Raw genomic sequence first — 17,795 nt, forward strand, 5'->3', positions numbered from 1 at the left:
GTGTCAGTAAGGCAAGAATGAGGATAGAACAAAGGGAAGCAATGTGACACAATAGAAAAAGAATGAAGTCTAGAGTCAGAAAACATGAATTCAAATTCTACTTTTGTTGCTTATCATTTATATGATCACTACTTGAAATAAAGTTCACTCACTCTTCCTATTCCTTATTTTCCTTATCTCTAAAGGAAGATGTTGGAATAGATGATTTCTGTTCTTTTACTTCTAGATTTTTGATTCTATGAACTAGATTTCTAAAAATTACCTTTTAAGTATTTTAAGTTTTATAACTTACATTTATAGTAACATTTAAACCACAGAATCAATGAAATAATTAGAAAGGAATATATTCTCAGAATTATTTAAGATATCCACTTCCTTTACAATCCAGATATGGTAAACTCATAACAAGGAAGAAAGAAGATTAAAAGGTAATTGGAAAATATTTAACCAAGTAAACAAAAATACAATGCAACATAGATAATGTTCACATATATGTTTTTCTAAGTCAATATGACTCACCAAGACCATTATGTATGAGTTAGTTAGCCCTGTTTAAGTTTGATACTACTCCTTCAGACAATTGGATCATTACTTCTTACCAATTTCCTAATCTCAGGCAATACTAATAGCCACATGTTGCAATTTTTTTTAAAAAAAATTGAAAACACCACATACATTTTTCAAGAACCAAAGTCTAACTCAAGGCAGGATGGTACAGTGAAAAGACTTGTGGATGTGGAATCTATAGATTTGAATTCTTTCCTAGTTCTACTATTTATTTGCTGTATGATTTTAAGTAAACTACTTCTATCTGAGTTGGGAATGATCTCATATTCCTAATATCTTATAATTTCATGATGCTAGGCCTCTGTGTCTCTTCCCACAATTGAAACAACAACTAACAGGCATGGATGTGGACGCTAATAAGAGCTGAAGAATTTACAGCAGGTGGTACCACCTGCCCCCATTTAATTCCAGCCCAAACAATCTGCTTCTTAGTTATAAGGAATCCAATCAGAATGCCTCAGAATGACAGAGGAGAGGAGGATTGATAAAGTAGTGAACATAGGTTTGAGCATTTCTTTTATTTTGAAGAATATCCATCGCCCTTAGTGGCTCTGAACACCTCTCTTTCTCATTCTTGGAATCAATGGTAGGAAATTTCTCTGAAAATCTCTCAAACAAAAGCTGAACTGACTGATCATTGAAAGCAATGCTGCTATGAAATTCTTCCTGTCTCTATTAAACAACTAACATTAACACTGTGCCAACCAAACCAAAAACTTAAATATAACAATATTCTTAGGCACCTCACTTTTGATAGGGGTCTACTTATAATTGAATGAGTCACAGATCTAAAATTTTCATTTGGAGTTTTGCTCTTTAACAGGACAATTTCTCATAAGATAATAGGGTGTAGGTGTGGCAGGACCTTTTTCAAGCCTCAACTCTAATCCAATCTTCTAATTTATCAAACAAAGGTCAGAGAAGCTAAGTGACTTTCTTAATATCACTCAGTCAGTAAGTAACCCAGGAAGAATTCAAATTTATATCTCTTGATTATGAACACAATGCCCTTTTCACACTACCCCTTCAAATATCTCTGACTTGAAATGAATATTTAAGAGCACAGGGAATTTTTTTTTCAGAATGTTTGCATGCATAAATGAAGAAAAGGAAATGAATGGGTGTTATGCTAAAAAGGTGGCCAGAACTTTTATCTTAGAAGAGATCTTAGTAGTTAACAGGTAATGAAATTAGGTAGCAAAGACAGATATATAGTTCTTGTATTCCATGAATATGTGCTACTAGAAACATCAAGATTCTAAGAGGTTTCTACTTCCCTTCTTCTGACCAAGATTTTTGAGTTATTTAGAAATGTTTACAGCACAAATATAATGAAATAATACCTGAACTAGTCAGTGAAAATTATATTATTTTCCTTTTCAGAGGGGAAAGGATAAGGAACAAAAGAGAATGCTTGCATATGTACTGGAACACTTGGGCAATGATAGTTCTGAAAGAAGAACTAGTCATTAAATTTGTGAGTGAAGGAAGGTCTATGCCTCAGTTTTCTCATTTGTGGAATAGATAAAATGATACTTATACTACTTACCTCACAGCGTTGTTGTGAGAAAAGTGTTTTGTAACTTAAAAATAATTATATAAATAAATAACTATATATATGAGGCACTAATATCTTTACTGATTGATGTTCTGAGCATTTTAGTTTTCTTTTTAATTGAAATACCCATTGTAAAAGCTTATAGTAAATTATATTACTATTTTTCAGTATAGTTGCAGCTTTCAACTTTCATAATCTAACCTATGTCACTTAGAATAGTTATTTAATCTTTAATATTTTCTGACTACATAACAAAAGGCAACAGAGTATAGGACACATAATGAATTAACCTATAAGTCAGGAGATGCGTTCAGGTTCTGCTTTACATGTGTACTGGCTATGTGACCCTGAACAAGTCATTTAGTCTCTTAGTATATTAGGTAATTTTTTAAGACTGTATTTTAGATACATTGTGAGTCTTCTTAGAGCGGAGGAATACCAACAAATAAAGAAGAAATGTAATGTTAATACATTATGTTTTTTAGGATTAAGGAAAAATCATTCTTTTAAATGCAAAAATTTGACATTCACACAGATATTTCAAGCCCCTTTGATCTGGAACTGTTTTGATCATTACCTTTAAAACTAGAAGAACAGGTGGCTCAACCCATTTGTAAACAGGTGCATTAACCTGTCCCTGGAGAAAAGATCACAACACTTCTTGGCTGGAACTACAGGTGTGGATCCATCAGGGAGAAGGGTTGTTTGTGAGCTAACAAAATCATGGTAACAGCATATCAGACTGACATGTTGAGGTAATGAAATTGCTTCTATGTTTTATGGGCAGGGTCATGAAGAACTCAGTTGAATAAGTAGCCTCTAGAATTTTTAGAATGTTATGTCAATGAATTGTGTATCAGTTCACAACCAAGCTTTGATCATCTTAACAGAAGGCCAATAAAGCATCATTATATGATGTGTCATTTTTTTTCTAATTCAGCAAATTAATAGAATGTAAAGGCAGATAGATTTGGAGTGAGATGGACTAGGTTCGGTTCCCAATTCAAACTTGCTAGCTGTGCCATCACAAACAATCACTTAGTTTCATAAAGTATTACATTTATCTTTTGCAAAAATGCCAAGCTATATGGGTCCCAAGGCTTCTTTTTACCTCTAAATGTATTATCCTAGTTATGCAAAGCTGTTTCCTGCAATGACAAGAACCTATTGTATCAACTATTTTTCTTACCCAAAGTCTTGGCCCCCCACGCACAAATTTCTGTTTTTTTTTTCTTTCAGCAGTGACCTGACTTTCTAATGTTTGTGCAAAAAGCACACAGAATCATCTACTCAATTTTCTAACAAGTTAAAATAGAGAATATTAATTCTAGCCAAATTTCTCTCCCTCTGGTTTTAATCTCAGGCTTCTTAATTCTAGAACTGGCAGGTATGCTCAATCTGCTCTGACTATGTAAATGTGGCATGTACTCATCTGAATGGTTTGAAATGCATGGCAGCTTTCTAATTGGAATCCCCCTCATTACCCCTCCTTTTTAGGTATCCTTCTACCAATGGTGAGCAGTTACAGGACCAATACTCCTGCCCCTTTTGACTGTCTGCATCCTGGTTGTGCTGATTGTGTCAGAGACGAGAGAGGAGTGAATGTGAGCCAGGCTCCTCTTCGCCTGTCTTCTTGTCTCTAAATAGTCCTTAGCCAATCAGTAAGTCTGTGACTAAACAATGGAAAGTTTTTTCTAATATTGTCCTATAAAAGCAGTGTTCTAATAACCCTGCTTAGACCTAGTCCTCCATGAGTTTGTAATTACTTGCAGTGACTCTACCTCATCATTTTCAAATTGGTTCATTTTCCTGTGACTCTTCCTCTGCTGTGGCAGCAGCATTACACAAACACACGCACACACACACAGACACACACACAGTAACCAGGATTAAACTATCTAGAATCCAGAATCTTCAAAAGAACAGTTTAAAAATATAGTTTTGAAATATGGATTATATATATATACATATATATATATATTACATATAAACACACATGCAGACATAAAGATAACAAAAGAGGGAGAGAAAAAGAGAAAAGAGAGGAGGAGGTATTGTTTATAAATATAGTTTCCAGTCCCAACTTTGTTGTCTGACTCCTTCCATTAGAAAAGGATAGTTGAGAGTGATATGGGCTTTGAACTTAAGAAGATTTATTGATTCTATCACTTTATGTTAAATATTACTAAAATACAAACTTCATTAATTTCTAAAAAAGGTCATATAAGATGGAGAAAAAGAACAAAAGAGAAAAGTGCTATCAATATTGAAGTATGCCTTTTGGGGCAGGGAGGTATTCCCTTGATTCTTAATCCTTTTCTCACTCCCTAGAGTTAAAAGGAATTCCCAGAACATCTGCCCTCTGTACAAGTGAGATCATTCTCATTTTTTTTTTTTATCAAAACTGAATGTTGGCTATATTACTTTATTTTCTTTATCCTACTTGGGATGGAACAAGTGCTCATGCAATGAGAAGGATGGACAGGGTTAAATGCTATAACATGGTACTTATTCACACCACATTAGCCAGAGGAACACTACAATTAGGCATAAAATTTTATTCCTCTGATAATATAGTCCAAGTTCTTACTCACAGCTAGTGGAGAGAAGGATTTCCCTAGGAAAGAAAAACATGAAACAATAATAGTCACTTATAAAGTAAACAATTAAGACTATTTGTCAGAACGAACATTGTCACTTTCTCCATTTCTATGAGATATAATGGAAGTGGACTACAAGCAGCAAGCTTGATCTCAGAGGCATATGAATGGTCTTTTTGGCCTTTATATCATTCTCAGCAAAGCAGGTCCAAAGTATTTTTTAGTTTGAATAGTCAAATGACTATATATTAATAAGTAATCTTCAAATGAATGTGAATTTCATTTCTAAAGTTGAATGGGTTCATCTACATACTCACCATCTAAAGATCAACTTGACATTAGATATAAGGGTGATTTTTCCAAGCCCATCTCTCAGGCAACACACTGATTTTTCCTCTTTCTCCTGCAACTAGTGATGAGCAGCACTTTCCATGGACCCAGACAATGAACAGCTGGATGGTTGCCAAATGAACATACATTCATGGTATACTGTGCCCTTTTTAATCAACTTCCTAATTAAAAAATGCCATGCTGGCATGAGGTATGAGAAGAGTAGGCTTAGAATATTTCACAAAATTATAGCCCCCAATGCCGGGGTTGTTGAAAAGCTGTGATCTTACAGATGTTTATGAGTTTTGCTAGTGCAGAGCTTGAATCAATTTTCTTATGCCTAGCCCTCAAGACATATTAAATTTATCCTGAAGGAAACTGGCTTCTGAGAACCCCTTGCCCAGATGCGTTAGGCGGGTAGGAGTTTCAATGAGCCAAAGGGTCTCCTAGCAGATGCAACATTGATTCCTGAATGTTCACAATCTACCAGACACTTCCACAGCAGACCTGATTTGATGGCTCTCTATGGGGTGCCCTCCAGCCTTGATTATTCCCACAACCAAGCTGGTGAGCTAGCATTGTTTCATGGCGACAATACTTAGCTCAGTGTCTGCAGCTTCTGTTCGGTTGTACCAGAGAGAGACAGTACATGGCACAATGAATCTGAGATATGGTACAATTGAAAACCAATCTATAAGGGGTGTCTTTGTGCTTTTGTGGCCCAATGATGTGTGAACCACTGGAATGGATAAGGAAACCTGACTTTTCAGTCCTCCCTTTCCCCTTAAGCATCATTAAAACCTGCTGCTCTGATACTAAGGGTGAGATAGTACCATGATAGTTCTGGTCAAAACAGTTCTTGAGAAAAAAAACTTCTATAATGAAAATCTATTTTAATTTATTAAAAGGGACTTCCATCCCTCAAAATAAAAATTTTAGTTCAGGGGATGCTTGATTTAGAGAAGTGCCAGAACTAAAAGTCTTTCAAGCAAAAACTCTAAATTTAGCAAACAATTAACTTAAAGAAAAAATTAAGATTCTTGCTTGAATAGTTGAATTTTTGGTAAGTCATCAAGTCACAGAATGTCTTTGAACTCTAGTAATGTGAGTTTGTAAATACACTTAAAGCTGCTGTACCTAGTTTACACATTTACTTGGTGACTCAGAAGCAGCACAGTTGCTGTGAACACTTCACTTGCACCTTGAAAAACAAAGCCTTAGAACAAGCTTCCAAGAGACTAATTACAGCTCCCCATCAGTGAAAAATATGTGAGAGAATACAATTTTGATTAAAGTAATGTCAAATGACAATTTGTAGAAAAAATTACATATAATTCTTGTTCTAGCAACATAAACATCACAAAAGTGGCAGATTTTTACCCAAATTGGAGTAATAATATCAAGAATATAAAATATAGAACCTTCAGTATATTTCTTCCCATTAATCCCAAGAATTACACAATCTTTGTTACTGATTTTAAACAAACAATCTTCTAGGTTGTCTTAAAATGTATGCAGAAAGAAAAGTTTTTCATTGCAAACTTGATATGCAGCCTCAGAATTGGTGCAGGAAAATGTCTGAGATCAAACCCATCTTGCATTAAGCGAGTAAAACACACATTGTCATATTTTTAGCTCTGAAAGGCTTAATTGTCTTTGAATGCAAACATAGCTCAACTCCAGTACTTGAAAACTACTGTGACAGATAGTGGTATAAAGTAAGTCTATCAACTGGAAACTAATCTGACATAATTCTGGCCCCTTTAAAAAGGTCTGACTATACCTCTGTAAAGCAGCCAAACACAAAGAAAGCTTTATGGATAGGTAGCTCTTAAGTATTCGCCTTCTGCTAATAAGTGGGTGCTTATAGCTTGAGTCAAATAATAAAAATGTTAGCCTCAAAAAAGTTGAAAACTATCAGAAAACTTAATCATAGTCTTTAAACCATTCATTTGGTAAAATTAATGGAGAACAAGTGGAACAATGCAAGACACACACAAGATAAGATACTTTTCTTTACTTCAGAGCTTTTAGGAGAATATAATATGCTTTTTATAGGGTACTCCACTTCTTTGGGGAGAAAATTATAAATGCTCAAATATATTTCCTTTCATGTTGATCAAAAAATTTGGAAATTAAAAAGAAATGCATAGGTTTTTAACATAAATATATAAGAACAAATATGAGAGGTAGAAAACTCACCCATTATGCAAACGAGTTCAATGATAGTATTCAGAAACTGGAAAAACATGGAAAATGGTAAAATAATAATAACAATAATAATAAAAGTATGAACATTTTATCAACCAAAGGGTTAATAGCTCAATCTTGTATTGCAGACTTTTTAAAAAATGTGTTTGTGATTTGCCTTTTTTGTGCTGAATTTATAAAACTGAAAAAAAAGAAATTCTTCCCCCCAAAAGTTATATTTTTATTAAATATTTGCTATTATTCCCCAAACCATTAAAAAATAAAGTCAAGCAACTCTTAACTACTATTTCTCATCTTCTTCTCAAGAATTAAAGCAAATCACCTACCAGATCTGAAACAGTCAGAAAACTATGAAAAGACATTTAAAGAATAATAATTTCTACTTAGTCTCAACCTTAACAGCAGTTATAAAATTAGGTCAGTTGAAATCAAAATCTCAGTTTTTTAAAGGAGATTAAGAATCATTAAAACAGGATAAAATTGTTCACAAATGATGTCTCAGACATGGAAGTATCTCCAACTAAATATTAAAACATCCATGTTGCAATGCATACATCAACAGAATTATATAAGAAATCTATGTCATTGAATGACAATAGAAATTTAGGATTCCATCAACCTTTCCTAGCATTCTCAAACTGAGTCTACAGAACTGTTAAATACAAAAAGGGAGATGTATTGTTATTCTACAAATAAGTTAGCACAACAGAGTTAGTTCATGCAAATTTTATTTCCAATCTACAGATTATAAAGATCAATAGAAACTTTGGTTTGTTTTTGATCACCAGCAGCCAATTGACTAGTAAAACTAGCAAAAAAAAAATCCCCAACAACCCAAAAAACATCCTTCAGCCAGGAAAAAATACACATACATACATACATACACAATACATGTACATACATACCTACATACATACATAGACATGTACATATATACCAACCTAAACTATTGGCTTCTGGGTTGTCACAGAAACAAAATTCATTAGTTTTACTAGTTTGAATAATGCTGTTCTAGCAAATATTAATAAAACACATTTTATAAAGGCTGCTGAAAATTTCTGAAAATAATCATCACTAAACAGTTAACCTCCACTTCAGACATATGCCCAGGAAGATGTTCAGAGCCGCTAAACCCAAACCTGCAGCAAACAGCTATGCTTTTGTTACTGACCAAAAAGAGTTGAACTTTGTTCTACTTTATAAGGAGGAGCAAACTATTCTGAAAACAACAGGGCAAACATAACATATTTACCTTAAGGGGATATCAAATAGAAAGCTGAAGAATTGCAAAACAAAAGTAGTCCAAATGAATTATCCCCGCGTGGAGTCCAATTTTGCACCTTCAACTAGGCCACAGTCTGACAGGCAATCATTTCAACCCCAGAAACCCCTGCCTTCCTGCCTGCCTTCCTTCCATCTTAAGAGATTCGCCCAGGAAATTCACAAACCTGCTCCATGACTACAAAACTCTTCTAACGCTTTTGAACGCCCACCATTTGTTCTCCATTCATCCAATCAACTTTTCACTGCACATCTTCTCCTTCTATCGGAGCTCAGGCACAGGATCACTTCTCATCTGTATGCTAATTATTTTGCCACATGGACAAAAGTAATAATGCTTTTAGACAGGAAACTAACGGGCCTGTAGTTGAAGATGGAAATTAATAAGTTGACACCACTAAACGACAGAAAAGATGGGCATGCGTGCCGCACTCTGGCTGATGGCTACAGTGCAACCTCCATGTAAAAGCAGCAGACAGACAGGCGATGGGCTACAGAAAGCCTGGCTGGGTTGTGTGCATCGAGCACAACTTCCCTCAGAGACCACATTACTGCAGCAGAATCACATCAGTAGCATATTGCTGACTTACCCTGTCTCAGTCTGCATCCTTTAAGCAGTACAAAATATATCCATTTCCCAAAATCCTAATGTGTGGGAGAACTTCATCGCTGAGCTAGGTATTTTTCAAGCTCTAGCTTTGGATTAAACCAATAATTTCTAACCCTCCTGTTTATTAGTCTTGCAGTACAATCGGACAAGATTGGGGATGTATGCTGTATGCTTCTTACATTGTACCCACAGGCCCCTAAATCTCTAGAGCAGAATGTGTATCATGTGCAGTGCTGTATTTAATGTAATAGATGGGAACTGTAAATACCACAGTCAGGCTGTTAACAGCTACCGACTAGGTGATATATCTAAAAATACTTCCTCTGTCAATGATGCGATGGTAAAATCATGCTGTAGCAAAAGAAACTTTGCACAAATCAGCAGTACATAAAATATTTTAAAATCCTTTCCTTTAAAAAAAAATATGAGGCAAAAAAAAACCCACCCTCTCTTTTATAATGAAAGAATAGCTCCTAAAGAGTTAACTCTAACTGATTCTTCAAGCCTCTTTCAGGTTGCCTACTTCACTCTAGTCTGCTTCATTATATATTTTCAAAATATATTTTCAGACAAAAGAAATGAAACTAGAAAGACAAAAAGGACTTATATAGCTAAAAATCATTATCTATCAGCCTGTAGAAGAAGCAGGAAAACTTTTATTCAGAGAGCCAAGCCCAAATATGATCTTCAAAATACAAAGAAAAATAATAATATATGACTTCCATTAGGATTTTTCCAGTAAAAAATTTGCTAATTTTAATCGTTTTTTTAAAAGATGAGCAATAAATGTTTGCTTTCACCAACCACACTTTCCATGCTACTCTTTTTTTTTTGGGGGGGGGGGTAAATCTCTCTATTATAACGCTCACCATTATGAAAGGCTACATTAAATCATAAAGGCTATGGTAGCACCTCCCCACCCCTCCCCCACTGTAACTAGCCTTTAATACATCCCGACTCTTGTTTAGCAACAACTCCAAGCAGCATGCAGACAGACATCTCAGGCACATTACAAAGCTGTGATACTGAAATCTCATTGGACTTTTTTTGAAAGGCTTTGTTGTTACATTTCTGTCCTAAAACATGAGATTTTATGAACAATTTAACATTTTTTAATCAGATAAGAATTGAAAACATCTAAGCAAGTTTAAGGTCCCATGGAAGGAGGAGGAGGAGGAAATAATAAGCAAAACAACAACAACAAGAAAAACTATTGATTAAAGTACCTAAAAAGAAATCAGAGACCATTTATCCTATTATAAGTCCCAAAATGCATGTCTAATGGCTGAGCAAATCTTATCTAACATTAATAAAAAAAAATGAAAAGAGTGTACCTTTTTGGAGTGCAGTTGTAAGCCATCAAGCAAAACCCTCTTTAACAGGCAGTTTCTCCAGACATGCAGGATTTTTTCTGACATGAAGAGAATCTCACATTCCTTTATTGTATTTCCTATTTATCCCCATTCTAGTTATCCCAGCACCTCTTAGTACCTTCACTCTTTTAGCTTTCTGTCTACAGTGATGCTTTCAGCAAGTACCACCACTCTTGATAAAACACTGCAGGTTTTCCATGGGAGACAATGCTGACTCCTGTTTCCTTGGTGAGGCAGTGAGAGCTGACAGAGAAGTAGGAAGTTACCAAGAACACCTTATCCCAGCCCTCAAAGGTAATCCCTCTAAAGACCAAGCCTGTTGCCTGACGTGTTGAGACCAGACATACTGGTTACTACAGAGGTTACAATTCCCTTCCCATATAGCACTGCCAGAAATCACTGCAGTCTGAAAGAAAAGCTCCTATAAAATATTTTAGACAAAACCTACCAACTCAGAATAAAATACTCTCCACTATACTTTTAACTTTTCTGATAATCACTATGCTGAGAAGGATTAAAATGCAGAAACATTGTACAAATTTCTTAGCAAATGCAACCTAGTCCAGCTATGTTTAAAATATGTCTTTAAGTAGTAAACAAGGAACTCTATTTTTTTTCTTCTGCTTTTACAATACCTGGTTTAAAATTGTTTCTTACATCTCTGATTACTTCTGCTGATACCCTAAAGACTCATTATGATATTAAAGCCACAAACAGTTGAATACTGGAAAGATGCATAGAAAAAAAAAAACATTGTGTGTGCCTGAACAATGCAGGTGTGAAACAGAAAGAGGGAGATACATACACAGAGAATCTGAGGAATTAGAGACAGAGATACAACAAAAAAAATAGATATAAGAACAGACATAAATAATACATCAATAATAAACTTTTTTTCCTCACAAGGAAAATTATTTGACACCAAAATGATTTTTAGAATGTTGGGAGTTGTTTTTAAAATAATTAAAAACCCCCCAAAACATAGATCAAATTACTTCAAAAAATCTAGAAATTAATACTGTTGAGTGAGGGATTTCCATTATGTTATGTTTGGCTAAATAAGTATTTTTATCTTTAGAAATGATCCTTTTTAAAACATTTAATTTCCATTATACATAAAACAGTGTATACATGTTTTAGAGACATTATGATACTTTCAAACTATTTATATCTGGATTCTTAGAATTTATTGCATAATTATTATGACTAAAGAATGATTATTAATCCTCTCCTTTGCCCCCTCACATACACACACACAGCAAGAAAGTACACAATAAGATTAAGAAACTGAGCAAATCATTAGGCTTAATCTTGACCTAAAGAAAAACATATTTTTCATGTTAAACCCTTGGTCTAACTCTATTTCCTTCTTCATTATTTTCTCCATTAGACTTTTCCATACTCCACACTCCCCGCCCCCCCAATGTGGTAAAAAGTATTTAGTAGAAGCCATGTTTTTAAATATTATTTTGAAAAGTGAATACATATCATAAATCCTTCAAATAAATCAAAGCAAATCAGTTTAGCAAAATAGAATTACTCTCCCTTTCCTAAACTGCCACTTTATTTTCTTCTTGGGAACATTTCTGGTGGTACTTAACTTTAGAGGTATAACTTAGGGCAAAGTACTAGATTCATCTGACAACTTAATAATCAATTCCAAATTATGTTCCTGGGCATTTAGGAAAAAATATCAAGCAAAGTAACACTTGAACTGCTGGATATAGTGGTATGTTCATAGGGTCCTTTTCCACCCTCTTCTCAACTCAATAACAATGAAATATTAAAAAAAAATAAATTCAAAGCAAACATTCTTTTGAGTTATTTGAAGTTGAAAATTTGGTCTCTGAAAGACAGGCTAACAGTATGTTTGAAATACTTTATTCTATATCACTCCAAAAAACTTTGTTTATATTTTAAATTTAAGGATGAAATAGTGCATTTTTTGTAACTCTAGGAAATTCCTTAATTAGCAAACCATATTTGTTGAAAATATATTAATTAATTCTGTTGCTTAACATTTGAAAGCTATTTGGAAGTGCATCATTTATTAACAGATTAACATATACCTATGCAAATAGTTATATGTTAAGGTTTAAATGTACAATTTAATAGAAAACTTTTTTAAAAATTCACTTTCATAGTAAAGCTTTCTTGATGTTCAGAAATGCCACACACCAACTTTATGTAAAGCATCCAGAAATAAAATGATTCTGCAAGTAGAGTAGCAAGTTTTCAAATGTAAACATTTTAGACAAAGAGGAAGGTTAAAAATAATCAAAAGAAATAGGAAAAACATAATAAAAAGTATCAAAAAGTTAATGTATTTTCCCAAAAGTTATGTCTATACTATTTAAAAATTTGTATAATCACATACAACACACATGTAAATTCCATGTAAAATTATTTTTCCATACTCATATGTGGACACAAGTTACTATACTAGGCCCTAATATTTATTCTATTTCACCCACAGACAGACCCCTATGAAATAGATGTCTACCAGGAAAATGTGTATATTTTAGAATATAATAAATTTAGATTATGCAAATATAACTTAGAGTTTAAATTAGGAGGGCATATGTACCTGATATTTTTATATGAAACTAGGTAATACTGGATCACACAAAGTGAGTCTTATTTAAAAAGCAAGGACAGTTGACACTATTGGGTGTTCATATTTCTTAAGACATACCAAAAAATGCACAGAGACAGTCATCATATATCATTGTCATAATTTTTGAAGAGGAAAATAAGTTTCAATACAAGGACAGAATGGGATCTTTACAAATAAAGAAAAACACATAATATGTAATATATATATGCTTATGTTTGTATGTTGTATGTATATATGAATATATATATATATATATACTTATATATATGTAAAATATATATAGTATTTTTTCTTCCACCATCTTCAAAATGTCTAACTATGACCATTAAAACCCCCTCTTGCTTCTACCTCAATGAGCAGAATCATTAAGGTGATGAAAGTAAGCCATTTTCACATTGCCAGTAAACTAGTAGGAAGTCAGTCACTGCTGAATGTAATTGCTATCAGCAGCGGACAGCTCCCGGTGCTGAAAGGGAAAGGCAGAGAAACCTCTTTCACAATAGCTCACTCCACCAGTCTTTGAAAAATCACAGCAAAACTGAATGAGGTGGCAAGTGTTCAGGCTGAATAGCACTGTCTACAGAACAATGGCAGCCAACTCCAAATCCTACTATAATCACATTAATGAGATTAATCAGTGAATTAGCAGCAGTCAAATGTCAGGGTGGCAAGGAGGAATCCAACCAAGCTTGGTAATTAACTTTTTTTTTTTAAGGGGGGGGGGTGAAGAAAGGGAGAGAACATCCACAGTGCTATCTCCTAAGCTTTTGAAAAGTTGACAATTTTCTTTTGCAAACCCTTGAAACAATTTGTTAATAAATAGAAGATAAAGACAGCCTCCACTTAACTTAGAGGTTTCACTGTAGGCCTTTAAGGAAACTAGCATCAAAATTCTATAAGTTTTGCTGTGGCAAACTTTATAATTTAGTCCTGAAATCCAATTTATACCTTTAAAAAGTCTACTTGTGATAAAAAAAATTGCTGTACTACACACACACACACACACACACACACACACTTTCTCTCTCTCTCTCTTTCACACACACACACACACACACACACACCACAGAGGTTGGGTGTCAGATAGAATGATTACTTAACTGCCACTACTTGTCAGAAGTCTATGATAGGAAAATAATACTTTTTAATACTTTTTTGGCATATAACTTGAAAAAACTCCTGGCATTCAAATGTTATAATGGATATGGGTTTCTGTTGTTTCTTAAACCAATTTCTGTTACAGCAGAAATTTTTAGGCAAATTTTTACAAAAAGCTTTCCAGCTTTTGTAGTGAGCCTGAATCAGATACTCTCATATTTAGGTCAATTAGCAGAAACAAAACTTCTTTTCACCAGAAATTCAGAACTCATCCCTGTTTTACTCTGACAAGGGCATACTGGTTAAATAATTCAGATTAAGGGTCCTCAAGATATGAAAACTCTATAGGTCAATGGTAATTGTTCCCCTAGCCTTTCACAAAGAAAAGAAAAAGAATATTGTATAAAATTTTCTTCCATCTTTAAAGTAATCACATTGTTACCTTTTTTAAACAATAATTTTAAAAAATTAGTATGAGTACTAGATGTTGAATATTTGGAAAAGAATTCCTATTACCTAAAGCATCTCTCTTGCTAATATCTGAGTCTGTGTTCACTATAAGGATATTTTTTCAACATGTGAAGTTTAATCTTGATCAATGAGAAATGAAAATAATATAAAGAGTTTTGTTATGAAATCTTATTTTCAATATTTTCTCTAATGCTTACTCTCAGGTAATCCTTCTGGATAAGTTATTACTAAATTTCAAAGTTTCACTGCTTATTTTTTCTTGGTAGTTGCTGTGGTATTTGCTGAAGCTTTGTTAGCTCATTCTGAACTGTGTGGAAGTTAAAGTATGCAGCTTGAAGTTTTGGCATAGTAAGTTCAATAGCAATATACATACATATATATTTCATATATATGTATAAATCACAGTAATTGTGTTATATATGAAATATATATTAGTGAAATACCATCTCAGCCTATTCTAAACTCCATGTTTACAGGTTGAATATTTTTAAAATAAGCTTTTATTTTAGTTTGTAAGTTTGAACAATGCTTCATTTTCTTCACAATATATATTATTTTTAGTAAAAACTCTAGTTCTTTTAAAAGAAATACAATATTTTATTTGTTATATAGTATTTTTTCTGGGAAGTTATGTTTCAGCCTCTTCATATAATTCAGTACTAGACTGTACATGCACCAAGTTTTTCATAAACAATACCATACTTAATTCATGCAACCCAACGTCTGCTATTTTAAAGGTTTTTACTGGATCTCTGAAACTGCTGTAACTCAGAAACATTCCAACTAATCAGCTATGATAGATCAACTTTGAAAGATAAAACAATAGACATTTCAGCACCAACTTCTAATAATCTATAGAACAAAATCTTTCCAGTTTAAGTTCAAGATTTAAACTGTTAGTACAGACATAGACACATGCATACACACACACACATACTTCACAAAAACACTCATATTGCACAGTAAGTTAAATATAAGTTCAATTGTTCATAACTGCATTGGCTTACATGACAGAAATCAAGAGAGAACCCTGCTCCACTACAACTTTGAAAGGATGACGAGTAATAAAGCATACCACCGAGAACCAGAAAGGCTGTTCTTTTTTCTTCTGTGAATATTAAAATGGTACCCCACATTCCAGGGATTAAAAAAATTAAAATACACCCACCAAAACTGAACAAAATGCAGGGGAACTTCAAGAAGAGTGCAGGGAAAAGATCTCTCCCTCTGTTTAGTGTGCAGAAGCTTAAGGGAAAAAAAAATGTCGCCTGGGCAGGAATGACAAATGCAGCACGATAGGCTAGCAGGCCTAAGGGATCTGTTTTACTTCCACATACATCCTCTAATGCACGCACTCCCACTCATCCTCTCGATATGCTTTTTTTTTCCACATTTTTTTCACCAGCTCCAAATCCCCGGCATATGACCTTCTGTTAAATAGATAAAAAAAAAAATTTGCTTATCAGTCATGCAAATGAGGCTGAATTCATTTTCCACAACAGATGGCCTCATAGATAATGATGATGGAAGAGAGAAAATTGAATGTCTCTCACAAGGTGGCCATGGCAACCGAGAGCAGAATAATATCAATAATAAGCTCACTGCATAATAAGGTTGTCAATCCCACAAATCAAAGTCTCCAGCTAAATCAGGTATACCACTCCAGCTAGTTATCAGGTAAATAAAGAACTGTATTTTATTTTACAGTGACCATGAAGAAAACAAATGGAATTCTAGGCCACTGTTGGGGTGCAGGGATTGAGGGGAAGGGCAGAAGAAGGGGAAAACTGTGAAGAAATTTTCTTCTCTACTTTTTAAATTATATTTTATTTAACATATTAGATTTCATGAAAGATATTTCTAATAGCAATGCTGATATTTGAATCTTGGTGAGCTGGGATCTTTTTCTCTCTTACTCTGTCTCTATCCCCCTTACTCTCCCTCTTCTGATGCGGTGCCCTGCATTGATGCAATAGCAGCTCGCCTCAGGCTTCTACCTTGGCTCCCAGGGGGCCATCCTGCAAAATGAACCAGCAGCCATCCTGAGCAGACTGATTAAAATGAAAATGGCAAGGCACATGTCTGGGCGGAACTAGAGCTGAGCTTTGCTGCCTGTCTGGCAAGCATGCTCAATATAGCTCTTGCTAATAATGGCTTACTGCCTTTCGTTTTTTAAAAAAGGTATCACCATCTTTCCCCCTCAAAAATATAATGGTGCTGGGATAGGGGGTGGGGGTTCTTCTAATTTTTTTTTTTTTTTGCTCACACTTACACTGCCTGCCTGACATGCCATAATTGTGAAAACTGCACTTAGTCCAGTATTTCCCTGGTGGGGGTGGGGTCGGGTGGGTGGTGGAATGGCATGGGGGGGGGTGGTTAGGGAGGGTTTCTTCACAGATGCAAGCTGGCTGAAAGACCAAGACAACATTTAAACACATGAGATGCAACAATCTCCTACCAAATCACAGGCAACAGACCACAAAAGAAAAATTCCAGCTTTCAACCTCACATGCACTCCATCGAAGCTTGGGAAAAGCAGCCTAGGCAAAAATGGTTTCCATTTCAAGTGCTTGCCAACGTGATGCTAGTGCCTCAAAAATGGAACAACACAGAAAAGTAAGAACAATCAGTACTCACACAATGAAATATTTGTAAAAACGAAACAAAAGAAAATATTTAAAAGAAATCAAACCTCAACTTACATGTGCAACACCCCCTCTTGAACTGTACTTTTTGATCTTCCTGTGAATTCTCTTAGGTGCTTGTTCAATACTATGTTGGCATTCAACTAGTATATAAAACCTTATAAAAACAATTTAAAGAGTGGAACTATTTTATTTTTACTACAGATAATTAACAGATTCCATATAGATCAGTTCTTCTTTTACAGTGTTCCTTTCAGATGAAAGCAAGCTAACAGATTAGCTTTCCTGACCCCTCATTTAGTTTTGATTTAGTTTTGTTTCAGAAAAAAAGAGCTGATTATGAAGATCGGAACACACACTCATATGCCTTTTTATTTGCCTTTAGTTAATTCCAGGTTCTAAGACATGACTCTTTCCTGCTGCACTCTAGCCCT

The 17,795-nt window shown here is 34.3% G+C and overlaps 1 protein-coding gene across 1 annotated transcript in view; it reads right to left on the reverse strand.

Annotated features, from left to right (window-relative positions):
* Positions 1-10,916, reverse strand: part of MYT1L (myelin transcription factor 1 like) — a 660,434-nt gene extending 649,518 nt beyond the window's left edge. Inside the window, exon 1 of the mRNA XM_031951169.1 lies at positions 10,492-10,916. The gene's annotated coding sequence lies outside the window, so the exon portion shown is untranslated. The remainder of the gene's footprint in view (positions 1-10,491) is intronic.
* Positions 10,917-17,795: the final 6,879 nt, after the last annotated feature.

The sequence above is a fragment of the Sarcophilus harrisii genome, chromosome 2 (assembly GCF_902635505.1).
Source record: "Sarcophilus harrisii chromosome 2, mSarHar1.11, whole genome shotgun sequence".
NCBI classification, from domain to species: domain Eukaryota; kingdom Metazoa; phylum Chordata; class Mammalia; order Dasyuromorphia; family Dasyuridae; genus Sarcophilus; species Sarcophilus harrisii.